Source organism: Bos indicus, chromosome 3, assembly GCF_029378745.1.
Source record: "Bos indicus isolate NIAB-ARS_2022 breed Sahiwal x Tharparkar chromosome 3, NIAB-ARS_B.indTharparkar_mat_pri_1.0, whole genome shotgun sequence".
In the NCBI taxonomy this organism is placed as follows: Eukaryota; Metazoa; Chordata; class Mammalia; order Artiodactyla; family Bovidae; genus Bos; species Bos indicus.
The window spans coordinates 42,577,930-42,590,612 of NC_091762.1; the positions used below are offsets into that span (position 1 = coordinate 42,577,930).

The window sequence follows — 12,683 nt, forward strand, 5'->3', positions numbered from 1 at the left end:
ACTGGAGCCTATTATACAGAGTGAAGTAAGCCAGAAGGAAAAACATAAATACAGTATACTAACGCATATATATGGAATTTAGAAAGATGGTAACAATAACCCGGTGTACGAGACAGCAAAAGAGACACTGATGTATAGAACAGTCTTATGGACTCTGTGGGAGAGGGAGAGGGTGGGAAGATGTGGGAGAATGGCAATGAAACATGTAAAATATCATGTAGGAAATGAGTTGCCAGTCCAGGTTCGATGCATGTTGCTGGATGCTTGGGGCTGGTGCACTGGGACGGCCCAGAGGGATGGTATGGGGAGGGAGGAGGGAGGAGGGTTCGGGATGGGGAACACATGTATACCTGTGGCGGATTCATTTTGATATTTGGCAAAACTAATACAATTATGTAAAATTTAAAAATAAAATAAAATTAGAAAAAAAAATAAAGAAAATGTGCATAATTTTAAGAAAATACAATATTTTAGACTCTATTCACTAACAACTGATGGTATTTGATAACTTTTGGTCACCAAAAGGAAGGAAAGCACTGGGTTGGGGGGAGGGTACTTCATATGAGCCAAGAGGTAGAAACAAGTTACGAAATTAGGCAAATCTTCCTTGCACAAAAGCATTTTAAGGAATACAAAATAAACGTTTTTAAGGAGACAACCTAGTTGGAATGCAGCCTTTTGTTTGTTTATTCAGTTGTGAATAAAATGAAAAACTCATTTACATTCAACATGCTGTGTATTTTATTTATTGATTGATGTCTAGGAAGAATGATATTAGTGATGTTGAAACAAGAAAAAGTTTTTCTTCTGTGCATCTCATGCCTCCCATTTTAAATAGTTTCCATGATGGAAATACTACACGTTCCATACTCCCATTTCTCTGATAGACTCAGTCAATATGTAACAGGTGAGCCTTGCCATGATTAATACCTTTAGTACTTTAAGCATTTTCTCTACATGATAGTACTTGGAATGTTTGGTGGGTTTGTTTTTTTTTTTCATTTTGAGAACATAAAGCAAAACTCTGATGTATTGATACTTCCACTGACGGCAAATATTTTGTTTTCAAAATCCTTTTACTTTTTCTCTGAGTTACATTGGAATAGAAAATTTTTATACTTGCTAAAGTAACACAGAGTTATTTTAAAAATCAAAAAATCAATCTCTTTATTTGGCAAAGAAATATTTCTAAGCATACAATAACTAGGACTCAGTTTAAATATATTATGTTATTTGTATTTTCTATGTCACTTGGCTTTGTCTCCAGAGGATTTGACATTAGAAAATTCCATGAACCCTTCAAGTATCTTATTATAAAGAAATAACTGATAATCAAGACGATTTCCTCCATTTCAGCTTTTATCATTAGCGTATGTTAAAGTGGGCTTCCCTTGTGGCTCAGCAGTCAAGAATCTGCCTGCCAATGCAGGAGACACAGGAGACAGTTCAGTTCCTGGGTTGGGAAGATCCCCTGGGGAAAGAAATGGCAACTGACTCCAATATTCTTTCCAGGAAAATCCCATGGATAGAGGAGTCTGGTGGGCTACAGTTCATGGGGTCACAAAGAGTCAGAAATGACTGAGCATGCACAAACATATTAATAATTATCCTTCTTAATATTGTATTTCCTTTATAACTTTTGATTTTGGTAATGCATAGCAGAGACTAGATATCTGTCTTCCTGTTAGAAAAACTGAAAATGGGCTCTCTTGCATTGAAAAGTAGGTTGAAACTGGTGACCTTTCCTAACATTATGCAATAACAAACAGATTTTAAGGTTTTTCATGTTTTATTTTCCTGACATTGCTCTGAAGTAGAAGAGCAAATACACTTCCTCTCATCTCATACCTGAAGAAAAAAGCTGTAACTTTCCCCCAAGTCATGTTCCCTGTAGATCTGATATTTAAACCTTTGTCTTTTGACTCTCTCTCCTTACAGAATAACCAAAGTAGCTTATAAACAACTTGTCTTTCTATTATTAGAAACTTCTTAGATGACCTCTTCCTTCCTAAACTCTTGGGATTTTTTTTTTCCCCCACTAGTAATGCTATTTCTAAAATAATGCTGTTAGAGGTATGAAGTTGAGCTAATCACCTGACTATAGATGAACCATCGAAGCAACCCAGTGGAAAAATATAAAAGATAGAATTTAATCTTCAACTTAAAATCTTATGGTTAACCATGCAAGTAAAAGATTTATCACATTTATTTGTGATCATTGAATTAAATCCTCATGACAGTTAACATCATACAGCCTTTTGATAAAACAGCATTTACATTTTAGAGTGCTTGACCACAAATTTGAAATGGAAACATGTGAAAAAGGGTCACATGTTTCCAGGATCAAATGAGTAGTAAGGGCCTCAAAACACATTCTAAGATGCTAGTTAAATGTGGTTTGGGCATGATTTTACAAATATGAACTATTTGAGAAACTGTAAGTTCTTTGTAATCAAATGCATTATCTTTCAAAATGTAAACATTATAATAACAAAACAGCAGTGCTATTCTAAGCAGAACATTCCTTTTTAGGAATTAAGTTGTTTTACTATCCCAGAGATATATCTGGAACAGGGTCTAGTTCACAATAACCGCTCAATAAATATTTGTTGAATGGGTAAATAAATGAGTCTCAAGTTCTGGCGAGAAGCATGGAATGCACCATAGATTTGAGGATCGCAGCTAAAATGGACAGAGCTGAATTCACGCCAGATGGATGAAAGAAGAGTCTGTAGTCTCAGAGGTTCTCAAGAATGCACACAGATAAGAAGTATAAGTTTCCATAGGAAGAGATTTAGTTATTATTTTGATTATATCGTGTCATCTGTAATTGGAGATCAGTAAGATAATCAGAACAAAAGAAATATATAAAAACAATAACTGTCAGACACAAAAGATAACTTAGAAAATGCAAATGAAATTGTGTTATTGATGATAGTAGACATATATAAATAAACAGAAAGAAATTTCACAAAAATATATAGGATTTACACACAAAAATGATAAAGCTCCACTTAAAGACATAAAAGAAAATTTGAATAACAGAGCACTAACCCCAAATTAGATGATAAACCTTGCAATCAACATTCTAATGGCCCACTATGCACGTATTCAGTTCAGTTCAGTTCAGTCCAGTCGCTCAGTCGTGTCTGACTCTTTGCGACCCCATGAATCGCAGCACGCCAGGCCTCCCTGTCCATCACCAACTCCCAGAATTCACTCAGACTCACGGCCTCGAGTCAGTGATGCCATCCAGCCATCTCAGCCTCTGTTGTCCCCTTCTCCCCCTGCCCCCAATCCCTCCCAGCATCAGAGTCTTTTCCAATGAGTCAACTCTTCTCATGAGGTGGCCAAAGTACTGGAGTTTCAGCTTTAGCATCATTCCTTCCAAAGAAATCCCAGGGCTGAGCTCCTTCAGAATGGACTGGTTGGATCTCCTGGCAGTCCAAGGGACTCTCAAGAGTCTTCTCCAACACCACACTTCAGAAGCATCAATTCTTCTGCACTCAGCTTTCTTCACAGTCCAACTCTCACATCCATACATGACCACAGGAAAAACCATAGCCTTGACTAGACGGACCTTTGTTGGCAAAATAATGTCTCTGCTTTTGAATATGCTATCTAGGTTGGTCATAACTTTCCTTCCAAGGAGTAAGCGTCTTTTAATTTCATGGCTGCAATCACCATCTGCAGTGATTTTGGAGCCCCCAAAAATGAAGTCTGACACTGTTGCCACTGTTTCCCCATCTATTTCCCATGAAGTGATGGGACCAGAGGCCATGATCTTCATTTTCTGAATGTCAAGTTTTAAGCCAACTTTTTCACTCTCCTCTTTCACCTTCATCAAAAGGCTCTTTAGTGCCTCTTCACTTTCTGCCATAAGGGTGGTGTCATCTGCATATCTGAGGTTATTGATATTTCTCCTGGCAATCTTGATTTCAGCTTGTGCTTCTTCCAGTCCAGTGTTTCTCATGATGTACTCTGCATATAAGTTAAATAAACAGGGTGACAATATACAGCCTTGACGTACTCCTTTTCCTATTTGGAACCAGTCCGTTGTTCCATGTCCAGTTCTAACTGTTGCTTCCTGACCTGCATACAGATTTCTCAAGAGGCAGGTCAGGTGGTCTGGTATTCCCATCTCTTTCAGAATTTTCCACAGTTTATTGTGATCCACACAGTCAAAGGCTTTGGCATAGTCAATAAAGCAGAAATAGATGTTTTTCTGGAACTCTCTTGCTTTTTCCATGATCCAGCAGATGTTGGCAATTTGATCTCTGGTTCCTCTGCCTTTTCTAAAACCAGCTTGAACATCTGGAAGTTCATGGTTCATGTATTGCTGAAGCCTGGCTTGGAGAATTTTGAGCATTACTTTACTAGCATGTGAGATGAGTGCAATTGTGCGGTAGTTTGAGCATTCTTTGGTGCCTATTAGGACAGTCCAAATCCACAGCACCAACACCACCAAATGCTGGTGAGGATACAGAACGACAGAAACTCTCATTTATTGCTGGTGCAAGACAGTATATTCACGTTGAAAGATAGTTTGACAGTTTCTTACTAAACTAAATAAATTCTTACAATATGATCCAGCAATTGAGCTCCTTGGTATTTACCCAAAGGAGTTGAAAAGTTATATCCACACAGAAACCTGCACATAGATGTTTATGGCAGCTTTACCCATAATTGTTAAGACCTGGAAACAACCAAGATGTCCTTCAGGAGGTGATGGATAAAGAAACTGTGGTACATCAAACAATGGAATATTATTCAGCATTAAAAGGAAATGAGCTAATAAGCTTTGAAAAGCTATGGAGGAAGTTTAAATGTATATGTCCAAGTGAAAGAAGTCAGTCTATAACGATTACATACTATATTATTTCAATAGTATGATATTCTAGAAAAAGTAAAAATATAGCGATTAGTGGTTATTAATGGTTTTCAGGGGTTGGGGGAGGGATATGAACAGGCAGAGCACAGAACATTTTTAGGGCAGTGAAACTGTACTGTATGATATAATGGTGAATACATGTCATATATATGATCTCATTTTGGTCAAAAATATGTATGCATATATATGTTTTGAGAAGAGATGGAAGTGATCCTCTCTGAGCAGTGGGATTACAGATGAGCAGGAAAGGGTACTTATACTTCCACATTCCACACTGTGTGAACTATATTTACAACTTAAAACATAACTAAAATGACCTTGGGAATGTTATCTACATAATCATGACAACCCCATATGACATAGGTGCTAGACAGAGTAACAAACTATAAAGTCCTAAAAGATTGGTAACACAGGCAAAGCCAGACCTAAAAATTCAGACTCTGAGCCTAGGTTTTTCCATTCCCCAGTTCACAATAACAAAAAAGATAAAGTTTAGGGAACACAGTCCAGTGCTGCTGCTGCTGGTAATACTAGTGATCGTCACTCGGGATGGCCTATCACAGGCCAAGTGCTGCGCCAGACGCTTTACATACTTTATCTAATTTAATCCTCACAATCCTTTCAGGCTTCACAAATGAGGAAACTCAAGTCAAGAGAATGTAAGTATTTTGCCCAAAGTCACAGTGTTAGTAAGTGCCAGAGCCAGAATTAACATTGAAGTTTAATCGGACTCCAAGTTCTTTTCCTCACAACAGCTAAACTGCCTCTAAATAAAATAGAAATAGAAGAAAATATTAATTTAAAAAAAAAACACATCTTGAAAGAAAATTTGATCTCTAATAGTTAAAAATGTAGTATATCTTAATGAATAACATTTAATTTTAACTGTCGTAAGCATAGCAAACTCTTCTCTGTCGTATAATTCACCTATAGCTCTTCATGTTTATACTTAAGCTTCACAGTGACTCTTTTCAGTAACCTGGCCTGTAGGCCAATGTATCAAATAAAGATGGAAAAGCAACATACAATCACTTTTGTATCAGTAAAGGGCTCTCAACTGGAGAAAAAAAAAAAAAGAATTATCCTTCCCTGCAAGCATGTGAAAAGATTACATATTTGCACTCTTCATTCCTCCATAAGAGCTAATCCAAGCTTCCTTACTGCCAAGCTTCTGAACATTTACATAAATGATAGGTTTGTTATCACTTATTACCGGATTCAGTGGATCACATGCAAAATGTGCAAAGACACGATTAAAAATCTTTGATCTTTTAATCAAAAGACTAAGCAATATTAATTCATTTTGGCAAGTGTGATACAGATAGATTGTAATACTATCTTGCATTTGAGATTATCACACTACAATAATTTCTTCATTAATGAAGGTTGGCTGCTTTGTGATTTCACTGTGGCTCTAGGCAATAATATCCTTTCTAGATCATTGGCTAAATTTGGTGTGACTTTATTTTATAAAATAATCATATCCTTTATAAAAAATAAAATTTGCCTTCATGGCATTTGATTCTGTAAAGTTCTTAGGCAGAAATATCACTGCGAACTGTGTAAACGAGGAGAGTGAAAAAATCTTCAAATTGAATAAGAAATAAGCTTCAAATTCAAAAGCTCACTGTATTTCTGTTGGTATTAATTTTGTGAAGCAAGAAAGGAAAAAGCCTTTCAAATCTTATTACTGCCCCATTCAATAATGGGGATAGATTTATAATAAATAATTATAACACAAAGAAGGATTCACATTAATGTTGCAACAAAGAAGAAGTGCCATGCTAATTATTCCTAGAAGGATCCTAGCAGACTTCATGAAAAACATATCAGTCAGTTCAGTCACTCAGTCGTATCTGACTCTTTGAGACTCCATGGAATGCAAGCACACCCAGCTTCCCTGTCCATCTCCAACTCCCAAAGCTTGTTCAAACTCATGTCCATGGAGTCGGTGATGCCCTCCAACCATCTCATCCTCTATCATCCCCTTCTCTTCCTGCCTTCAATCTTTTCCAGCATCAGGGTCTTTTCCAGTGAGTCAGTTCTTCACATCAGGTGGCCAAAGTATTGGAGTTTCAGCTTCAGCATCAGTCCTTCCAATGAATATTCAGGATTGATTTCCTTTAGGATGGACTGGTTTGATCTCCTTGTAGTCCAAGAGACTCTTGAGAGCCTTCTCCAACACCACAGTTCAAAAACATCAGTTCTTTGGCACTCAGCTTTCTTTACAGTCCAACTCTAACATCCATACATGACTACTGGAAAAACCAGAACTCTAACTAGATGGACCTTTGTTGGCAAAGTAAAGTTTCTGCTTATTAATATTCTGTCTAGGTTGGTCATAGTCTTTCTTCCAAGGAACAAGTGTCTTTTAATTTCATGACTGCAGTCACCAACTACAGTGATTTTGGAGCCCCCCAAAATAAAGTCTGTAACTGTTTCCATTGTTTCCTCATCTATTTGCCATGAAATAATGGGACCAGATGCCATGATCTTAGTTTTCTGAATGCTGAATTTTAAGCCAACTTTTTCACTCTCCTCTTTCACTTTCATCAAGAGGCTCTTTAGTGCTTCTTTGCTTTCTGCCATAAGGGTGGTGTCATCTGCATATCTGAGGTTATTGATATTTCTCCTGGAAATCTTGATTCCAGCTTGTGCTTCATCCAGTCTGGCATTTCGCATGATATACTTTGCATATAAGTTAAATAAGCAGGGTGACAATACAACCTTGACATACTCCTTTCCATATTTAGAACCAGTCCATTGTTCCATATCTGGTTCTAACTGTTGCTTCTTGACCTGCATACAGATTTCTCAGGAGGCAGGTCAGATGGTCTGGTATTCCCATTTCTTGAAGAATTTTCCACAGTTTGTTGTGGTCTACATAGTCAAAGGCTTTTTTTCTAAGGAAAAGACATAATTTGAATTAATCTCTGGTGAATGGGCAGAATCAGGAAGTGGAGGGGAAAGGAGAGATGTGGAGTAGGATGGAAAAAGCATAGAGTCTTGAATGCTCATCTAAATGGTGAATCTTTACTCTGTGATAAATATAAAGCTACTGGATTTTGAGCTCAAAAGTAATATGATTCAGAGTTATGAGGAGTACTCTGATGGAACTGTGAAGGGTACACAAGATTAAAGGAAGAATATGGTGGCAAAACCAGTGGTGAAGTTACTTCAGTGATTGGTTTATTTGTCTGTCTGCTGAGTTGTCACAAGCATCTCCAGGCTAGGCGCCATGTTTTCCATAATGTCATACTCCCTGGGTCACACATATTTAACAGGTGCTGCTGAATGCATGTGGGAAAGGGGATGGGTTCCTGTACTATGCAAATGGCTGTGGGAAAGCAAAGAGATGAAACAGACACAATATAACTGAGGAGGTGACATTGTAAAGAGATGTTATCTAGTTGGATGTAGATGCTGAGGAAGACAAAGAAATAAAATCCTTACATAATTTACCCTGATAAAAATTTACTGAGTACTTACTATGTGCCCTAGTGTGATAGATATTAAATATATAAATGTAAATTAATATCTTGTCCCTACTATCAAAGACTAGGGGTGACATAAGGTGAATAGATAAACAATATATACAAATAAAATAATATGCAATATTTTACAAAATAATGTGTAAACAAAGTTTACAAATTACAAAGAAATGTAATTGTGTCTGGGGAGAATGAGGGAAGACTCCATTGAGCAAATGGTGGTGGTGGTTGAGCAGGACTTTGAAGAACAAATAGGAGTTTTCAAGGTAAAGAGGTGCAGAGCCTATCTCACACAGAGGAATTAAACTTTTTAAGTATGTGGAGGTCTCAAAAAACTTCTCCCCCCGTGTGTGTTTGTATGTGTATATATGTGTGTGAGTATTTTGCAAAAGCAGATTGCAACAGGGAACTTGGAACTAATGGGAAATGAGATTGGAGAGGTGGACAGGGGATAAAAATCTCTGCATTGTAAGCTAAAGAGCATGAACTTTATTCTGTGTGTAGATGGGAGTCAGTTAAGCTATTAAGCTGTGTGTCAGCTGGTAGATTTACCCATCAGAAAAGAGAAGATGGGAAGCATGTTGATGAAAGCTTGGTGAATGGATTGGCAGGAGGGAAGAGAAGGTGGGTAGGTGTGAAGAGAGAACGGTAATGGCAGAGTCTGTTGGATGAAAGCAGGTTGGATGAAAGATTGTGAAGTCTAAGATAGTGATGAGAGAAGGCTAGGTAGAATGAAATAAAGAGATATTGAGGTAATACCATTGGACAAATTCAGTGACATGGGATGTGAAACAACCAACTCTGAGGCAGAGCTGTGCCACTAAATGAAGAGTCCATTTGGGGTATGCCGCACCTGAAGCATCTCTGGCATACCCAGGGGGATGTTTCTGTAAACAGTGAAATTTATGTCTGTGATTTAGGGGTAATATCAGTGTTAGTGCTCAAGTTACACACTCAGAAGGAGGATGACACTACTGGCCAAAGTATGGAATACAATGTAGAAATACACAATTAACAATTGTAATTGTTAATACAATTTTTTGTTAAATACAACAGTTGTTAATACAACAATTATAATTTTTTGTTGTTGCATTTAATTAGCTGGTAGAATAACTGTGTGGATATGTCCCTATGGAGTTCAGAAGTATGATACTTCCATACTGTGAAATATTTTGAAGCCTTTTAAAGGATTAGATAGCTCCATATGTATCAATTGGGCTCCCTGGCAGCTCAGATGGTAAAGAATCTGCTTGCAATGTGGGAGACCTGAGTTCGATCCCTGGGTTGGGAAGATCTCCTGGAGGAGGTCATGGCAATCCACTCCTGGAGAATCCTCATGGACAGAGGAGCCTGGTGGGCTACAGTCCATAGAGCTGCAAAGAGTCAGACATGACTGAGCAACTAAGCACAGCACACATGCATCAATTAGGAAAGATATTCATGATTTGTTGTAAAGAAAAAAATGCAAGTTGTAGAACAATATTTAATATGATTCAACTTCCATAACAAAATAGACATGAAAATACATATATGTATGAATATATTATAGACAGAAAAGTAACACACATATAGACATATATAAATATACAGAAAAAAATGTATGGGGGAAGACAACTAATATTTTACTGAATAGTCCATTGCGTTCTTTGTATTGTTATAATGCACATTTATCACTTACAAGTTTTTTTCAGGGTTTAAAAAAAAAAGCTGTGAAAAAAATAAGATTGTCAATTGATCATGTAGAGGAAGGAAAGAAGAGTGTCAAAGGCAGGAACTTGAGAAATGCTCTAAGCACAAATATAATTTGAGAGTCAGAGAGAAAGGGGGAAAAGAGGACTGAAAGATACTTGAGGTTTAATAGTCCAGGGAAGAGTGCTTAACTAGGTGATGTTGAAGACTTCAGAAAAACGTGGATAGAATGATGACCTGAAAGTGGCAAATGGGGTTGGGAGACTGGCAAGTTTTGATTAAGCAGCGTTTTGAGAGCAGGGTCAGATTGCATTTGGTGAAGCATGAGATTAAAATGAGGACATAGAGGTAGCAGTGCAGTGAGTTACCAAGGAGAGCATCTCAGGCAAAGGGAAACTAGAGCGTGCTTGTCATCCACAGCGGGAGAGGCAGTAACTGCCAGTTCATCATACATAATTAAATTTCTTTTAGAAAGGAAGTAATACTGTATACACTTGCATATTTGAGGACGGAACAAAGTATGCTTTTCTTTACCTTGATTATACCGAATCACATTTAAGTGCTTTTACAACTATTTTTTCAATTCCCAACATTGCCATTTTTCAGACAAAAACAGGAACCGGAAAGAAATGGCTGGCAATCTGTCTGTGGTCTGACGCATGCTGCTGGCCCAGACAGCTAGAGTATATGTTGTCTTGATTCTCGTGAAATGCAGTCTTCTAATGTTGGATCAAACAACTTTAATCGTTCAAAGTGACAGTAAGTGTTAGAATAAACCACAACATCTGAACCGTTGGCAGTGATATAACTCCACCCAAAGGTCGGTTCTAAGACACACTTATGAACACTGCTATTGCATGTACTGTAAATTTATTTGGTAAGAGGTTATTTTTCTGCAAGTTGTTCACATCTTGACTACATATATCCAGACACGCACACATGAGAACAATCAAAACAGCTATATATATATATATATATATATATATATTTGGTAATTCATGTGGGGATCATGCAAGACAAATTTTAGCTCTTAGACAGTTTCCTTCCTCATAATCCATCAGAAACCTATCAACACTGTCATTAATTTAACAGTTTAAATGTTGACAGCTTTAAAAAGGGGAAACCTATGGGGTATACCTCCTATGACAGATGGTAAAGTAGAAAAACAAAAAATGCATTCTAAATCTATGCACAATTTTTAAATTATCTGTGAAACAAAATTTAGATTATTTGCCATTTGGGATTATGCATAGTGCTGGTAGAAGATTGACTATATTTAATACAAAGGTATCCTATCAAATTTCCTCCCTAAAAAAAATCATGTACCTCATGACCTTGGATTACAAGACTGTAGAATGTACAAGCTGCTGCCATAGCAGCATTTGGTATACATTTAACTATGAGAAAATGACCCTCCCCCAAATAAAAATTGTTTAAAATTCCTGATGAACATTTTCCATAGTAGTCTCACATATGGTTGGAGTTTATAATTGCATAAAGAAATAAAATTGGAAAAGATAGAGTGGGCAGGTTATGGAAAGCATTGCATGAAATATTTATTATTTCAGGGTTTAGTCAGGTACTGCTTACCAAGTTTAAGATTGCAGACCTCCTCTCCTCTGCTGCTATTGAACCTCTTTTTTGTTTGTTTGTTTGGTCTCTGCCAAGCAACACATAGGATCGTCATTTCTGGAACAGGGATTGAACTTGTGCCCCCTGCATTGGAAGCACAGAGTTTGTTTTTTTTTTTTTTTTTTTTTTGATGTGGAATATTTTTAGTCTTTATTGAATTTGTTACAATATTGCTTCTGTTTTTATGTTTTGGCTTTTTTGGCCATGAAGCATGTGGGATCCTAGTTCCCCTACCAGGGATTGAAACTGTACCCCCTGCATTGGAAGGCAAAATCTTAACCACTGGACCGCCAGGGAGGTCCCTGTGATTATTTATATAGGCACGTTTGTTTTATTATTTATAATTATCATTCATGGCACTGTCTCTTACTCCCAGATTATAGGCAATCTGAAGAGCAGGGAAAATATCTTTGTTCTCATATCATTTTATCCCAGAGCCTAACATAGTGATTGAGTTCAGTAAGTGCTCAAAGGAATAAATGAACAGAAGAATGTGAGAGTGTGTGAATACAAGTGATAAGTATACACAAGACTATGATAAGTGGCTTTAAAACAAAGGCATGCTTCTAGATAAAATTGGCCAAGTTGCACTCTGGACTCTGTCCCATGACCCTCTTTTTTTTTTTTTTCCCTTGAAATTAAACTGATACTCATTTTGGCATTGCCTAAAATGTCCTTATCTTTAGTCCCAAAAGCAATGTGGATCACGAGGGCCGGCACTGAGGCATGGTCCAGGGGTCAAAGGATCATGCAATGGTGTAATCTCTTGGAAAAGCATGGAGGAGATAGAATAAGTTCTGTAAGGGCAAACACTGAGATTCGGAACTGAACCAAGACCATTGCTAAGACTTTAAGACAAGTTGCAATCTAGAAATGGGAGCTAAAGGCAGTTTGCATCCTAGATAAATGCAATAAGGTAACAAGAATTACGGAGGGCAAGAAAGAAGAGGGCCCAGTACTTGAGGTGTGATGAGGGCTGC

The 12,683-nt window shown here is 37.3% G+C and overlaps 1 protein-coding gene across 1 annotated transcript in view; it reads right to left on the reverse strand.

The window, feature by feature from the left end:
- Positions 1–717: 717 nt before the first annotated feature.
- LOC109557048 (craniofacial development protein 2-like) overlaps positions 718–12,683 on the reverse strand; it is a 51,261-nt gene continuing 39,295 nt past the window's right edge. The window contains exons 5-6 of the mRNA XM_070786021.1: positions 11,662–11,787; positions 718–1,471 (exon numbers count right to left, since the gene is read on the reverse strand). The gene's annotated coding sequence lies outside the window, so the exon portion shown is untranslated. The remainder of the gene's footprint in view (positions 1,472–11,661; positions 11,788–12,683) is intronic.